The sequence below is a fragment of the Podarcis pityusensis genome (genome assembly GCF_964106645.2).
Source record: "Podarcis pityusensis genome assembly, chromosome: 7".
NCBI classification, from domain to species: Eukaryota; Metazoa; Chordata; class Lepidosauria; order Squamata; family Lacertidae; genus Podarcis; species Podarcis pityusensis.
This window is the reverse complement of record NC_138031.1, coordinates 79106954-79121079: the sequence shown is the minus strand read 5'-3', so window position 1 is coordinate 79121079 and position 14126 is coordinate 79106954. Positions and strand designations below refer to the sequence as shown.

The following is a 14126-nucleotide window of genomic DNA, read 5'->3' as shown; positions in this document are numbered from 1 at the left end:
CTGGGCTTTCTGCCTTTGGGCCTTTGGCTCGGAGGGGCTCTATTCTCTCTCTCTCTCTCTCTCTCTCTGTGTGTGTGTGTGTGTGTGAGAGAGAGAGAGAGAGAGAGAATGTGTCACTTAAGCTGATAGTAGGAATGCTGTAGCTTCACACACTTACCTTCACACAATGTGTAATTAACTTGGGGAATTTTTTTACCGCAGGATGTGGTGAGGTCAGTACTTTAGATTTGCAAGGGGATCTGAGAGATGAATGGGAGATACGGTTTGTCAGTATTAATGGACAGCTAAATAGAAACTTAACCCCAAAAGTTAGGACCAAGATTCAAATCCTGACTGGGTAACTTTGCTCACTAGTAACATTGAACCATGAGGACGAGATGGTTGGACAGTGTTCTTGAAACTACAAGCATGAGTTTGCCTGTGCATGTAACTATATACTTTACCCAAAAGAAACTATGGAAATCTTGAAGATTTATTCCAGTTTCTGGGAACGTGAACTGTTGGTCTGTTTTACTGAGGCGAATATGGTTGTTGTAGTTGTTATTTATTATTTACCATATTACTCATGTACTACCATAAAACTGGAATTGTAATTAACCCCCACCTCAGATTTTTTTTTAAAAAAAATCAGTTTTAACTTTAGAGTTGCTGGAAAATAACCAAGTCAGTAAAGAAACAGGTATCGTTTTTTTATTTTATTGATTTTGCTCTGCATGGTAGTAAATGGTGTCAGCAGTCGGAAAGCAGATCAATAGGTCAGAATGTGCTGATGATTTAAAAATTCCGGTAGTCTTAAGATAAGCGCATCAAGTCTCTCAGTGATATCTATCTATCTATCTATCTATCTATCTATCTATCTATCTATTTGTCTATCCAGCTATCTATCTATCTAATCTAAACTAACTAACGAACACAGCCCATTTTCTTTTTATGGGTTGTCCTAATACACTAAAAAAATCATTTAGCTATTTTGGAGCCCTATCAGTTAAGACACTTTTATTGTCTTCCGCTTTTTATAGTGGCATGGATTTATATTTGGGGGTAGACTGTTTGGAGGTATATAAAACCAATTGAATATCTACAATCATACAACCAAATCCTTTGTCAACAAAGTCAGTAGGAGTGTTCACACGTTACGTTATATGAGTGAACACTCTGGCAACCTGTGTACACAAGGGGTTGAATTGTACAAGGGCATGCTCTTTCACGTAAACACTTGTACATGTGTTGGGGGCCTGTGTAATCTCAACTGGAATGGAGTTCTGTTGAATGGAACTCGCCGTACTGAATGTGCAGCCATGCATTTGGGCCAGGGGGGACCACCAACAGAGACTCCTGTGAAGATCTCAGCCTGGACCCGGAAATGAATGCAAGAACCTTAAATCTGGCCTGGTAGCAGATGGACAGCCAGTGCAAGCTTTTAAGCATGGATGTTATTCGCTGGTGGCAATCTGCCTCCACCAACAGTCTAGCTATAGCATTGTTCACCAGCTGGCACTTCTGGACCAAGCCCAAGAGTAGCCCCTCAGAGAGCACGTCGCAATGTTGTTGCTAATGTGTTGATTTATCTGCTCTGCTTTTATTTGTTTCACAATTTACTGTGGAATTTAGAATGGCGTTACTTTTTTTTTTAATGTTGTTAGGTGGCTTGGTAATCTTTGAGTGAGCGGTGGGGTATGAACATTTTAATCAGTGAATTTAAAATAAACACAACTTCATTTCTGCTTCATTCCTGTATTATTATCTCCACTTGCTTTATAAAGAATGATACTGTTATGAGGGGTGTTTTTTTTGGGGGGGGGGGAGTAGGCTGTATGCCAAGACCCTTTTAATGTCTGCCTGCCTCTCATTCTTGGATTAGCCAAGCTAGCTTCCTCCTGAGGTGATGGGCCATTAATGGAACAAAATAAAATGGCTTTTTTCAGCTGGAACTCACCGGAACTCAGTTCCAGCGCCTCTCAGGTGGGCACCACTGTCATTATAAGAGAACAAGGGAGCTGATCATGGTGAGTTCTGGCACCTCTTTTTCTAGAAAAATAGCACTGGAACAAAGGAAAGAGCTTTGCGTGGGAAGTCAAATGGCTGAGGCTTCTTCCCTCAACTTGCAATAGTTAGAAGGACAAAGGCAGAGAGTTGAGAGCAGAGAGCTGGAGAGATGTGAACCAGCTAGAAGTGAGAGAGTGGGAGCAATGTTTGAATCCAAGGCTGTGGCTATGGGGGAAGCAAGGCCTTCATGGGATGTTAATGCTGTGAACCCATCCATCATAGGCTCAGGTTGATTATATGTGTAAATAAGCCATATATCATAAAGACACCACAGTCTCTGCTGTGCCTCATTCCAAAAGGAAGTACGAACCCTGAGTAAGTGCCTGGAGCCTTGCATTGCTCGAAGACTGGGGTGGTGTGCAACCGTACTCTTAAACCGGCTCCCCCCCCTGCTTTAAGGGCAAGCTTTGTGCTTTAAGAGAATGGGCTGCATACCCATTTGCTAACACAGTGCTTTTAAGTCTACAGGTCTATGAAGCCAGTGTAGTCTTAGAATGTTGGAAGGGCCTAATCACAATGGATGATGGATGATTTCAGTGAAGTCACAGATGTGGAAGGAAAAATGACCTTCGTCCTCCCTAGTTGCGGGATAAGTTGAACTCTTCAAGTATAGATAAAAAATTATTGTTCTTGATTAAATGTCTGTATAAAAACACTGTGCTGAAAGTGTGTTGCTCTACAAATGGGCAGCACACAGGATCCTTACCAGCCACAAAGGGAGTTGAGCAAGGTTGTATCCTAGCTCCCGCATTGCTTAATTTATATATAAATGATATTGTACAGAGTTCAACATCTCCAGAGTACCATGCCCCTAAACTGGCCACAAAAGCCATCTCTATATTATTTTACGCAGATGATGTGGTACTTCTATCTCAAGATTAGGCCTAAAAAGACTGATGAGGGCATTCTCGGGATACTGAGATGAGCAGGGTACAAATAAATTGTTGTTGTTGTTGTTGTTGTTGTTGTTGTTGTTGTTGTACTGTGCTGCCCAGGACTGTTTTTCAGGCTTGGAAATGTACACATGAGCCCAAAAGACTGCCGACCCCCTGCTTTAGAAACATACAACATTCACCATATTTGCTTTAGCATATTTTTCTGAATGCTAGGAGGATTTGTTTTCTTTCTTTCCAATTCTTACTACCATGCATTTCATGTGACTGTTCCAGAGTAAACAGTTTCAGGGCTTTGGCTATAAAATTGACAGAGCAGTCCTAAGCACATTTACTTGAATGTAAACCCATTGGCTGCGATAGCATTTACTTCCTCGGATGGAGGAACAAACTGTTCTGCATTGTATACTGAGGCGATAATTGTTAAGTGCACAGATATGGGAAAACAGACACTGTATAATTACAGACAACATGTCACGCGAGAGACAGTAGGTTCCATGGAAAAGTTCACCCTTTTTAAGAAAGTAATATAATTCTATGGCTTGCAAGGGCTGAATTGCTTCCATGGAGATGAACAGACGTTTTGCTATAATCTTCAAGGAGGTTTTCCAAGAAATCTCAACAACTATTTTCTTTCAAAAAGGTCAACTGGAAGGTTGCATTCAATAGTAATTAAGTGTCAGTCATCTATCTGGAAATAGTAATGACCTACAACATTTTTACAGGTAGCTGGGGAAGCAGAATTCTGATGTTCAAACACGTAGAAGAATTTAGTCAGAAGCAGAAACTTTCTCAAGGTGAATTTTAGTATGAGATTGAGTGACCTTTTCTTCACACCACTCTTTTCATTTCGCATATCCTGTTCATTTCATCCTCTAGTTTCTTCTTGGAATCCATTCATTTTCAGGGGGAGACTCAGAGCATGTTCATTACAGTGGAAGCAAAGTTGGGTCCTTGGTTTATGATTTTGGGAGATAGAAGATCATTTCTGTAGCCTTAAAATAAATGAGTGGCTGGTCTGGGATTAAAATCAGGGTTTCCATGGTGGGATAATTCCCAGACTAAATCAGATTATCAAACAGTTGAAGTCAAACAAGTAGGGTTGGATGCAGATGTGTAAGAAGAATTCTGCTCACTCAGTGAGTGGTATAAACCACTTAGCTTCTTGGGCTTGCTGATCCGAAGGTCGGCGGTTCGAATCCCCACAACAGGGTGAGCTCCTGTTGTTCTGTCCCAGCTCCTGCCAAACTAGCAGTTCGAAAGCACACCAGTGCAAGTAGATGAATAGGTACCACTGCTTCTGTGAGCTCTGGCTTCCGTCACGGTGTCCCGTTGCACCAGAAGCGGTTTAGTCATGCTGGCCACATGACCAGGAAAGCTGTCTGTGGACAAACGCCAGCTTCTTTGGCCTGAAAGCGAGATGAGCGCCACACCCCATAGTTGCCTTTGACTGGACTTAACCGTCCAGGGGTCCTTTACCTTTACCTTACCTTTTATTTTCTGCCCAGTTCTTCCCACTGCAGATCCTGACAAATCCTGAAAGGCATGCTTAAAAGTCATTCATTCTTGAATGACTTTGGAGAATGACTCAGTGGAAGGGGAAAATTAGTGGAAATGGGAGGGTACTTTGCATTTTCAATCCCACTTCTTTAAACAGCTTTATAAGGAAAGGCTATTACTTTTATGCCCAGATTATGATTTATCAGAGACAAATAGTTGGCTGCTGTTGGGATAGAATCCCTTTGGTCTGATTCACACAGGCAGTTCTTCAGATACAGTGGTACCTTGGTTCTCAAACGCCGGAAACCTGGAAGTAACTGTTCCAGTTTTTGAACATTTTTCGGAAGCCGAACGTCCAGTGCAGCTGTCAGCTATTGTTTCCAGGACACCTGCACCAATCAGAAGCTGTGCCTTGGTTTTCGAACATTTCGGAAGTAAAACGGACTTCCAGAATGGATTAAGTTTGGTGCTTTTGTTTTTGCTATTTATTTTGCGTTTTTTGAGGCTTTTTTGGTTAATTTGTTTTTGTGACTATGTGGAACCCAGTTCAGCTACAATACTGTCTTATTTATTTTATAGTACAGTGCATTAATTATTGCCTTCATTTTATGGGTCAATGATCTCGCTAGATAGTGAAATTCATGTTAAATTGCTGTTTTAGGGGTTGTTTTTAAAAGTCTGGAATGGATTAATCCATTTTACATTACTGTCTATGGGAAAGCATGCCTTGGTTTTGGAACGCTTTGGTTTTGGAACGGACTTGTGGAACGGATTAAGTTTGAGAACCAAGATACCACTGTACTTTTTAAGGAATTGAGAGTCCCACAAGCCCGACTTAATTGAATTGGTGTTTGCAATGCAGCTGTACTTGTTTTTCCCTCTTTCAGCATAACTGGCCAATAGTTCAACCCCAAATGTTGAGCAGATTGTCTTCCTTTTTTCTTTCTTTCAGAACTTGGCAATATAGAAAGGGACATTTTCCCCATTATCTCAGCTATGGCGGATGAGTAGAAAATAAGCATGGTGTGATAATCCTGATTGAAAGTCAGGGTCAACTTGGTTATTGCCTTGCCTTTTTTTTTTTTTTAATCAAGAGAAATAATAGAGTTTGGTATCCGTCATTCTGAGATTACATCATGAAGTCATTAAAAAAAAAAAATTCAAGGAGGAAGCAAAAATAATTAAAAAGGATCAAAATAGGTCATCTCGCAGGACAAATTAAAGAAATTAATACTGTATGTGCAGGTTTCAGAAACTGGACTGGCAAAGCTCCTTCAATTTCCCACAGTCGTTTGAAATACAGAGATGTAAAAGATTTATTTACGGTGGTTGAAATTAGAATGGGAATATCAGACCAAAATTTCTTGGAGGAGGAAAAAAAAGAGAAGGACAGAAATAGCTTCTGTATTGAGGAACAGGGTAAACATGGGTGGCCTCCTTCTGTGTGTGCACGCTAAGCAGGCCAGCAAATATCCTCTTGGTCTGCATTTTGGATTGGATGTTTCTGTTCGCTGTGAATAACATTTCACGGAAGAAATGAGGGAGCATAATTGCATGGCTAGAGGGTAGGATGAGTATAACTTCTTCACTGTAACGATGGAGAGTGGAAGCGTATACTTTGAAATGGAAATTAAATCCTTTGACTGACAAGTTCTCATGCATACTGTTTGTGCTATGTGACTCCCCGTCACGTGATTCCACCTCCTCTCACATGTGGCTGATGTGAAAAAAATGTGTGCTGTGTGTCAGATTTCTGGTCGATCTTCTGGTCTTCTGGAAGGGGCCTTGGTGATCATGCGACAATTGACGAATGTCACCTTATGGCATCCCAAAAGAGAGCCTTCTCAGTAGCTGCACACCACACTCTGGAATGTCCTCCCAAGTGCTGTTTATGAGGAAGAAACTGTCATTGAAATTCTACTCAGTAGTGATCCAGAGCAGAACTCCAATGTATAGTTAGCAGAGTAAAAACTTAAACACGTTGCAGGATTCCCAAGAAACAGACCAGAGGCAATTAATATTTCATCTAGCAGAGCTTTAATGCTGGTGAAGGCAGATGAGCAATACATTCAGGATTGGCACTGTCCATAAGAAATCCAGTTGCAGCAGACTTAACTTAAACTTACAGTAACTTATAATAAGTCTAAAACCTTAACACTAAGCATAATATGTACAGAACACCACATCAGAAGGAAAAGAGACGGAAAGAGTGAAATTCAGGCTCCTTCTGGCCTTACTTTTATAGTCAGCATGACCTTGACAGAAAGAGATAAGAGAACCCTCAGCTTCTCTGAAGGAATAACCCAAACATCATGAACCTGCTTCCTTGCTTCTTTCACACAGAGAAGCTTCCAGAACCCACTTGAATTAAGTAGAATAGGAAATATCTCTACACTGCAGATCAATACTTTCTGCACTAAGAAATGCAAACTGACAGAAAACTGCAAACTTTTCACCCCTTCCTATTTATTTTATTAATTTATTTATTGTTGAACACAGACACACAGTCATAACCCCCCCCCCCCTTTCAGCAATACTTCCAGAGTGGTTGACAAGAGGAAGAGAACATACAAAAAGTCAGAATAAAATATTTATTTCAAAACCTTAGAATTTTTTATAATTTTTAAAACCCTGGTAAACAGAAACGTTTTTGTGTGGCACCAAAAGGATAACTAAGTTCATACCAGGAAGGCCTCCTTGGGGAAGGAAGTTGTAGACCTACGGCAGCAACACCAATTGATGTTTCTACAATTATACATTTTTAAAATAAATGTATACCTGAAGGAGTATCTTCACTTCCATCATCCAGACACTGAGATCCAGCTCCAAGGGCCTTCTGGTGGTTCCCTCACTGCGAGAAGTGAGGATACAGGGAACAAGGCAGAGGGCCTTCTTTGTAGTGGCACCTGCCGCGTGGAACGCCCTCCCATCAGATGTCAGACAGATAAATAACTATCTGACTTTTAGAAGACATCTGAAGGCAGCCCCATACAATGAAGCTTTTAATGGTTAATGCTTTATTGTGTTTTTAATATTTTGTTGGGAGCCTCCCAGAGTGCCTGGGGCAACCCAGTCAGATGGGTGGTATATTATAATAATAGTAATAATAATAATAATAATAATAATAATAATAATAATAATAATAACAACAATAATAATAATAATAACCCCTTCCTATTTTAATTTTCTGTGCTGTTTATATTATAACCTAGAAGGGCAAGGACATGAAAACTCATATATGACATAACTGCTTCAGATCCTAATAAAGGTAAAGGGACCCCTGATCATTAGGTCCAGTTGTGACCGACTCTGGGGTTGCGGTGCTCATCTCGCTTTGTTGGCTGAGGGAGCCGGCGTACAGCTTCCGGGTCATGTGGCCAGCATGACTAAGCCGCTTCTGGCGAACCAGAGCAGCGCACGGAAACACCGTTTACCTTCCCACTGGAGTGGTACCTATTTATCTACTTGCACTTTGACGTGCTTTCGAACTGCTAGGTTGGCAGGAGCAGGGACCGAGCAACGGGAGCTCACCCCGTCGCGGGGATTCGAACTGCCGAACTTCTGATTGGCAAGTCCTAGGCTCTGTGGTTTAACCCACAGCGCCACCCACGTCCCTTAGATCCTAATATTTCAGATCCTAATATTTTATAGCATTTGTTTTATTATAATTCTGAAAGACAGAATAAGTCAATTATTGTCTCTTTCTACAAATTTATCAAGTATAAAACTGCTGAGATTGGATAAAAGGGTGAGTAATCACTGATTTTTCTAGCTATGGCAGTCTCTGTTGACTGGTTCACACATGAATGTCCCTTGCTTTGTTTCTGTACAGTTGAGGCCCTGAAGATGGGCATTTGTATTAATTCCAGTGAAAAATAATGCACTAAAGGAGATGACAGGTGATTAGTTTAACTTATTAATTTATTGTATTTCTTTTTTCTTTTCTTTTCTTTTCTTTTTTTTTGTAGAATGGTAGAATATGTGGAGATGGCAAAGCTGACGGGGAAGATCCGGAATCGGCGAGACAAACCGTTTCAGAAGGACTGGAGCAAATTTATATTTTATATGAAAGAAAATTGTAAACATTTGAAAACATTTGTAGGTTTGAATTGAAATGCCTTGTAATGTGAAAATAAGGAACCGATTTACATATAAAGAGGTGATTTTTTTAAAAAGAAGGTAAAAAAAGTGGCTATAGAAATGCGAAGAATTTACTAAAAGATTTTGGGAAGTTAGAAAGAGGGAGGGAAGGAAGTTGATGCTCTGTTTGAGCAATGCTTTATGTTATAGATTTGTGTAATGAAATGTAATTAAATATGGAAAACTCAATAAAAATCATTATAAAAATAAAAATAAATTTATTGTATTTCTAATCTATCCTGCACCAACCGGTCACTGGACAGAAGTACAATAACAACACATCAATAAAACAATATCATAATAAGTATTAATTAAAGAATAATGGAAAGATCCTTGGATACTCAAGATCAACTTCTTCACACATCACATATGGAGCTCACCATCACGGGATGCAACGATGGCCACCAACTTAGATTGCCTTAAAAGAGACTTAGACAAATTCATGGAGGAGAGGGATATCAATGAAGACTATGCGCTGCCTCCATCAGGCAAGACCTTCTTCCACCTGCCTTTCCCCACCCCCCGGCCCTGGGACTCCTCATAAGGAAGTTGTGCCTGGAGGAAGAACCGTGAGGGGAGAGACTCCATCAGGAAAGGTTCTCTTCCACCTGCCTTGCTCCAACCTCTAGTCTCTGCTTCTAAATTTCTATTGTATAGTGGTACCTCAGGTTAAGAACTTAATTTGTTCTGGAGGTCCGTTCCTAATCTGAAACTGTTCTTAACCTGAAGCACCACTTTAGCTAATGGGGCCTCCTGCTGCCGTTGCGCCGCTGGAGCACAATTTCTGTTCTCATCCTGAAACAAAGTTCTTAACCTGAGGTACTATTTCTGGTTAGCAGAGTCTATAACCTGAAGCGTCTGTAACCCGAGGTACCACTGTATTATTTCATGTACTGTGGCTTGCCGTTGTTTTATTGATTATAGTTTAGAAATTATTTATAGCAGCTGTTAAGGGTGAATTTCTGTTTAACTTTTATATGCTGATATTATTTTATACTATTCTAATGATTGTTGAATGTTACTTTTCTGATGTAGGTTGCTTATCTCAAAGTTATGTTTTATTATCACATTTTTGTATTGCATTAGATTGTTATAAGATGTACATTTTTTGTTTCTTCAGCTTGTAAACCACCTTGAGTATTGTAAGATAGAAATATGGTATACAAATTAAAAATGATGATGATGATGATGATGATGATGATGTTCTTAACTGGCAGCATCTTGTGACAAATCTCAGCCCCTCCAAAAGTCCTTGGGGAAGATACACATCTTCCCCAATCAACAAAAAGGAAGCAGGGTCTGTGTTGGATGCATCTCTGAATGGAGGCCATTCCAGAGGTGAAGGTCTTTCACATGCCACCACTGGTTGAACTGCATGTCATGATGGAACCACAAGTGGATTTGGAACCCTGCAAAACTTAATGCATGGATCAGAAAGAGTTCCTGAAGATATGGGTCCCATGTCCTTTGGGGGCTTTATATGTTAGTGTAATCACCTTGAATTGGGCCTGGAAATAGACAACCAGTGCAGATCCTTCAGAACTGGTGTTGTATGACTCTGACCCAAAGCAACTGCCATCACTCCTACCTCTGCATTCTGTGCTAGTTGAAATATCTGAACTGTTTTCAAGGGCAGCACCACACTGAGCGCATTATAAAACTTCTGCTGATGGTTTTAGATCTATCAAGGCTCACTCTCATGGATGTTATTTAGATGTTGCAGCGAGGAACCAAGTGATCTGCGTACATGTATGTGTGAATTAGCTTTCTGAGCAGAAGCAGAAGTCGCCTTGAAAGATTTTAGGCAATGTATAAATTGTTGGGATACTGCCAGGGAGACAAAGTCCATCATGACTCCACGTCGTCTCCGAACGTCCATCGATCTCCCGTAGACACGCAGTATCAGCAATTAGCAACACGAGCTCCAGAAATAGCTTGCCACGTTCCAGAGCTGATGCACGCTCTATCAGCAGATAATGCACAGCGAAAGATGCACTCAGAAGAGCATTATTTACAAGTTTATTCAGCGTTGATCAGAACAAAGAAAACATGACTGCCTGCTTCAGTGTCTCAGACACACACAGAGAGAAACAAAAGCAAAGACACAACAGAAACATCCTGTGAACAGGAAATACGCAGGCTCTGACACAAACATCCTGCTCCCTTTTAAGGTAGAACGGAAATATCCTAACATAAATATGTCAAATAACTATATAGAAGGGCCAGCACAGCTGAAGCAACAGGAAAATTGTGTCTCCTGGAAGTGAGAACTTAATTCGTCAAAAAGCTACTGAAATTTCAGCTCAAAGTAATCTTAAAGATCCCAGGTTCCAATCCTATAAATCATCTCTTGACAACTTTAGTTGCTTTGGCACAAGTAGTTACTCAGCAATTAGAACTGGCCATCCTTGCCAAAAAGAATCTTGGTCTGCAAAACACAATAGGCATAAAAGTTGTCCTGTTGTAAATCTAACATCCAGCTCTGCCAAGTATCCCACAGATATTCTCTAAGCTTTCCTTTGACTTTCCTTTCAATCTTTTTACCTTCCTCTGTTAAACCCAGGCATGTACAAAATCATTTCCCACTATTTAATCCTCATTCACCAGAACACCTTCAATTCATAGTGTTTTCTGCCTTCTCTCCATGCTTCTGATCCTCCATTCCCAGACTCTCTTCTTCACATACCCAGTGGGGCAGGTCTTCCTTCCGCTTCTGGCACAGGAGCTTGAGAGTCCATCAACTTCTCGGTAAGCTCAGTCCAATTTATTCTGCAATGGACAATGCACAATAACTCACTGGCATCAGGAAACTTTAAGTCAAAGTGCACTGTTGGGAGTTACAGTTCAAGAGCTGCAGCTGTGATACCACATACTCAAAACATAAATCATAGTTGTCCCCATGGAGACTGGAACCTTGGCATTGTGATGTAAGATGCAGGGAGCAGGAAGAGACATTACCTGGGAGCAGGTAGGCAAGTGATATGCTGCTCCTTGCATGCTGAGGGGGTTGGTTGTTGGATTTACAGCTTTGGTTTTCAGTTTGTTTTCCAAAACACAAATTCGTGGAACAAAGAGTCATCGTCCTAGAGCTCTTACAATAGTGCTGCCACTTCACTCGGTTGGCGTCTTGCTCTGCCACTGGTGCTCTTCCTATGTTGAATTACAACAGGCAAATTAACCAAGACATCAATGAGCCAATGCTGGTTTTATCTCAAATGTAAGTAAGTAGCCTCATTTATGCTGACTTTTGGAAAGGGTTCATTTCTTCCTTCAGTAACCTCAGGTTGAAATAAACAGAATAATATGTCTTCTGTAATTGTTTCTAATAATAAGCAGAGAAAGAAAACAAACCCTTTGATTGGTTTAGCATGCTCTTTGTGGAACCTTGCAATATCCCAGACTAACAAGAGTCTGCATTTACCTGTGCATTAATGGATGCGAGAACAACAAATTCACTCACAGTGATGAGTTCCCATTGCCTTTAATGATGCCTCTGCTTCTTACAAGTGCAGCTAGGAAAAGTGCAGAGCAGTGTCATTTGTTGCTTCCAAACACTGTTTATTTTTTATCTTTATGCAAAGAAAATAAGAGGCTGGGTTGACAGAAAAGCACAGCAAAGAGTCAGTCCAATGGTCAATTTCACAAGTGTCACAGTTGCCACCTCATTGCAAAGCAATACAATTGAAATGCAATGGATTATCATAATCTTAACTGGAGTTGCAGTACCATCAACAGAAACTTAGCAAAATGATTGCCTTTCACGATGCTTTCTGGCAGTCAGAATAGTCCTCTGAGAAATGGAGCCATCTTCTTCTTCTTCTTTGGCGATCACTCATAGCCGAGGATGATTGTCTTCCATAAACACGGTTTTAACAATGAGTCCGTAAGTGACTGTGGAGGCCAATTCTGGATCCACACGTCCTTCCACAGTGGGGACATTTGTTTCTGGATGGGAGTTGATCACGGTGTGGATTTGCCAAGCGTGCCTTCCTCTTAGCACGTTTCTCCCTTGCGTTCTGAGTTCAAGTGTTTTCAAAGTCCATGGCAGCTTTGGTAAAGGCTGTTCTCCAACTGGAGCTCTCAAAGGCCAGTGTTTCCCAGTTGTCAGTGTTTATACTACATTTTTAAAGATTTGCCTTGAGACAGTCTTTAAACCTCTTTTTTTTTGACCACCGGAATTACATTTTCCATTTTTAAGTTGGGAATAGAGTAGTTGCTTTGGAAGACGATAATCAGGCATCCACACATGACCAGTCCAACGAAGTTGATGTTGAAGAATCATTGCTTCAACACTGGTGATCTTTCCTTCATCCAGTACACTGATATTAGTTCTCCTATCTTCCGAAGTGATGTGTAAGATTTTTCGGAGACACTGTTGATGGAATCTTTTGAGAAGTTGGAGATGGCGTTTGTAAGTGGACCATGTTTCACAAGCATACAGTAAGGTTGGAAGTACAATATCTTTGTGGCACTGCAGAGGGGTTATTTTGTACTTGTTGGTGCAGCACTTTGCTTTTTGGATGCTGTGCGACAGGCCAAGCTTTTCATAAGTTTCTGTGAAGATATTTAGGATGGTTTGGAGGTCATCCTCTGAGCGTGCACACACTACGTTGTCATCAGCATACTGAAGCTCTATGATGGAAGTTACGATAACCTTACTCTTTGCTTTCAGCCTGCTCAGATTGAAGAGCTTTCCATCTGTTTGATATATGATTTCTGTCACCAGGTTGGCTGCATGAGGAAGTTAGCCGGTGTTATTCCCAGCCCTTGCTAAATTCAAGAATGTATGAATTTACTCAGATTCTTGCTCCCCACCGAAACCTATAACAATATCTATAGACATACCCCTTTCCCTATAGTAGTTACCAGTGATCCTACTGCCATAGCTCTAAAGTTTTCTCAGCTTTGTGGGATTGAAAAGAAGAAGTGAGGACGTTCAGTAGAGGACTGCTGGAGAGGAAACAGTTGAGAGAGACTGTACACATGTTCTGTCTCTTATATGCATGACATTATTCCAAAGCATCACCAACATTTGTGTTTGCTTATGAGGTCACTATGGTCAATTTAAATAAAACCGTTTGGAATCCTATATTTACAGTGAGCTCAATGGAAGTTACTTTCAAGTCTTTCTTCTTCTTCTTTGGTGATCACTTGAAGCTGAGTAAGATTGTCTTCTGTAAACACAGTTTGAACAGTGAGTCCATAAGTGACTGTGGGGGCCAATTCTGGATCCACACGTCCTTCCACAGTGGGGACATAGGTTTCCGGGCGGGAGTTGATCACAGTGAAGGTTTGCCAAATGTGCCTTCCTCTTAGCACGTTTCTCCCTTTCATCCTGAGTTTGAGCATCTTCAAAGCCCATGGCATCTTTGGTAAAAGCTGTTCTCCAGTTGGAGCGCTCGCAGGCCAGTGTTTCCCAGTTGTTGGTGTTTATGCTATGTTTTTAAAGATTTGCCTTGAGAGAGTCTTTAAACCTCTTTTGTTGACCACTGGAATTACATTTTCCATTTTTAAGTTTGGAATAGAGTAGTTGCTTTGGAAGATGAT

General features: G+C 40.8%; 1 long non-coding RNA gene across 1 annotated transcript; it reads left to right on the top strand.

Moving 5' to 3' along the window:
• The first annotated feature begins 2618 nt into the window (after nt 1-2618).
• On the top strand, nt 2619-8756 carry LOC308482199. The gene is made up of 3 exons (XR_013989142.1): nt 2619-2776; nt 3665-3736; nt 8408-8756. It is a non-coding gene; the product is annotated as an uncharacterized lncRNA (long non-coding RNA).
• The last annotated feature ends 5370 nt before the right edge of the window (nt 8757-14126 follow it).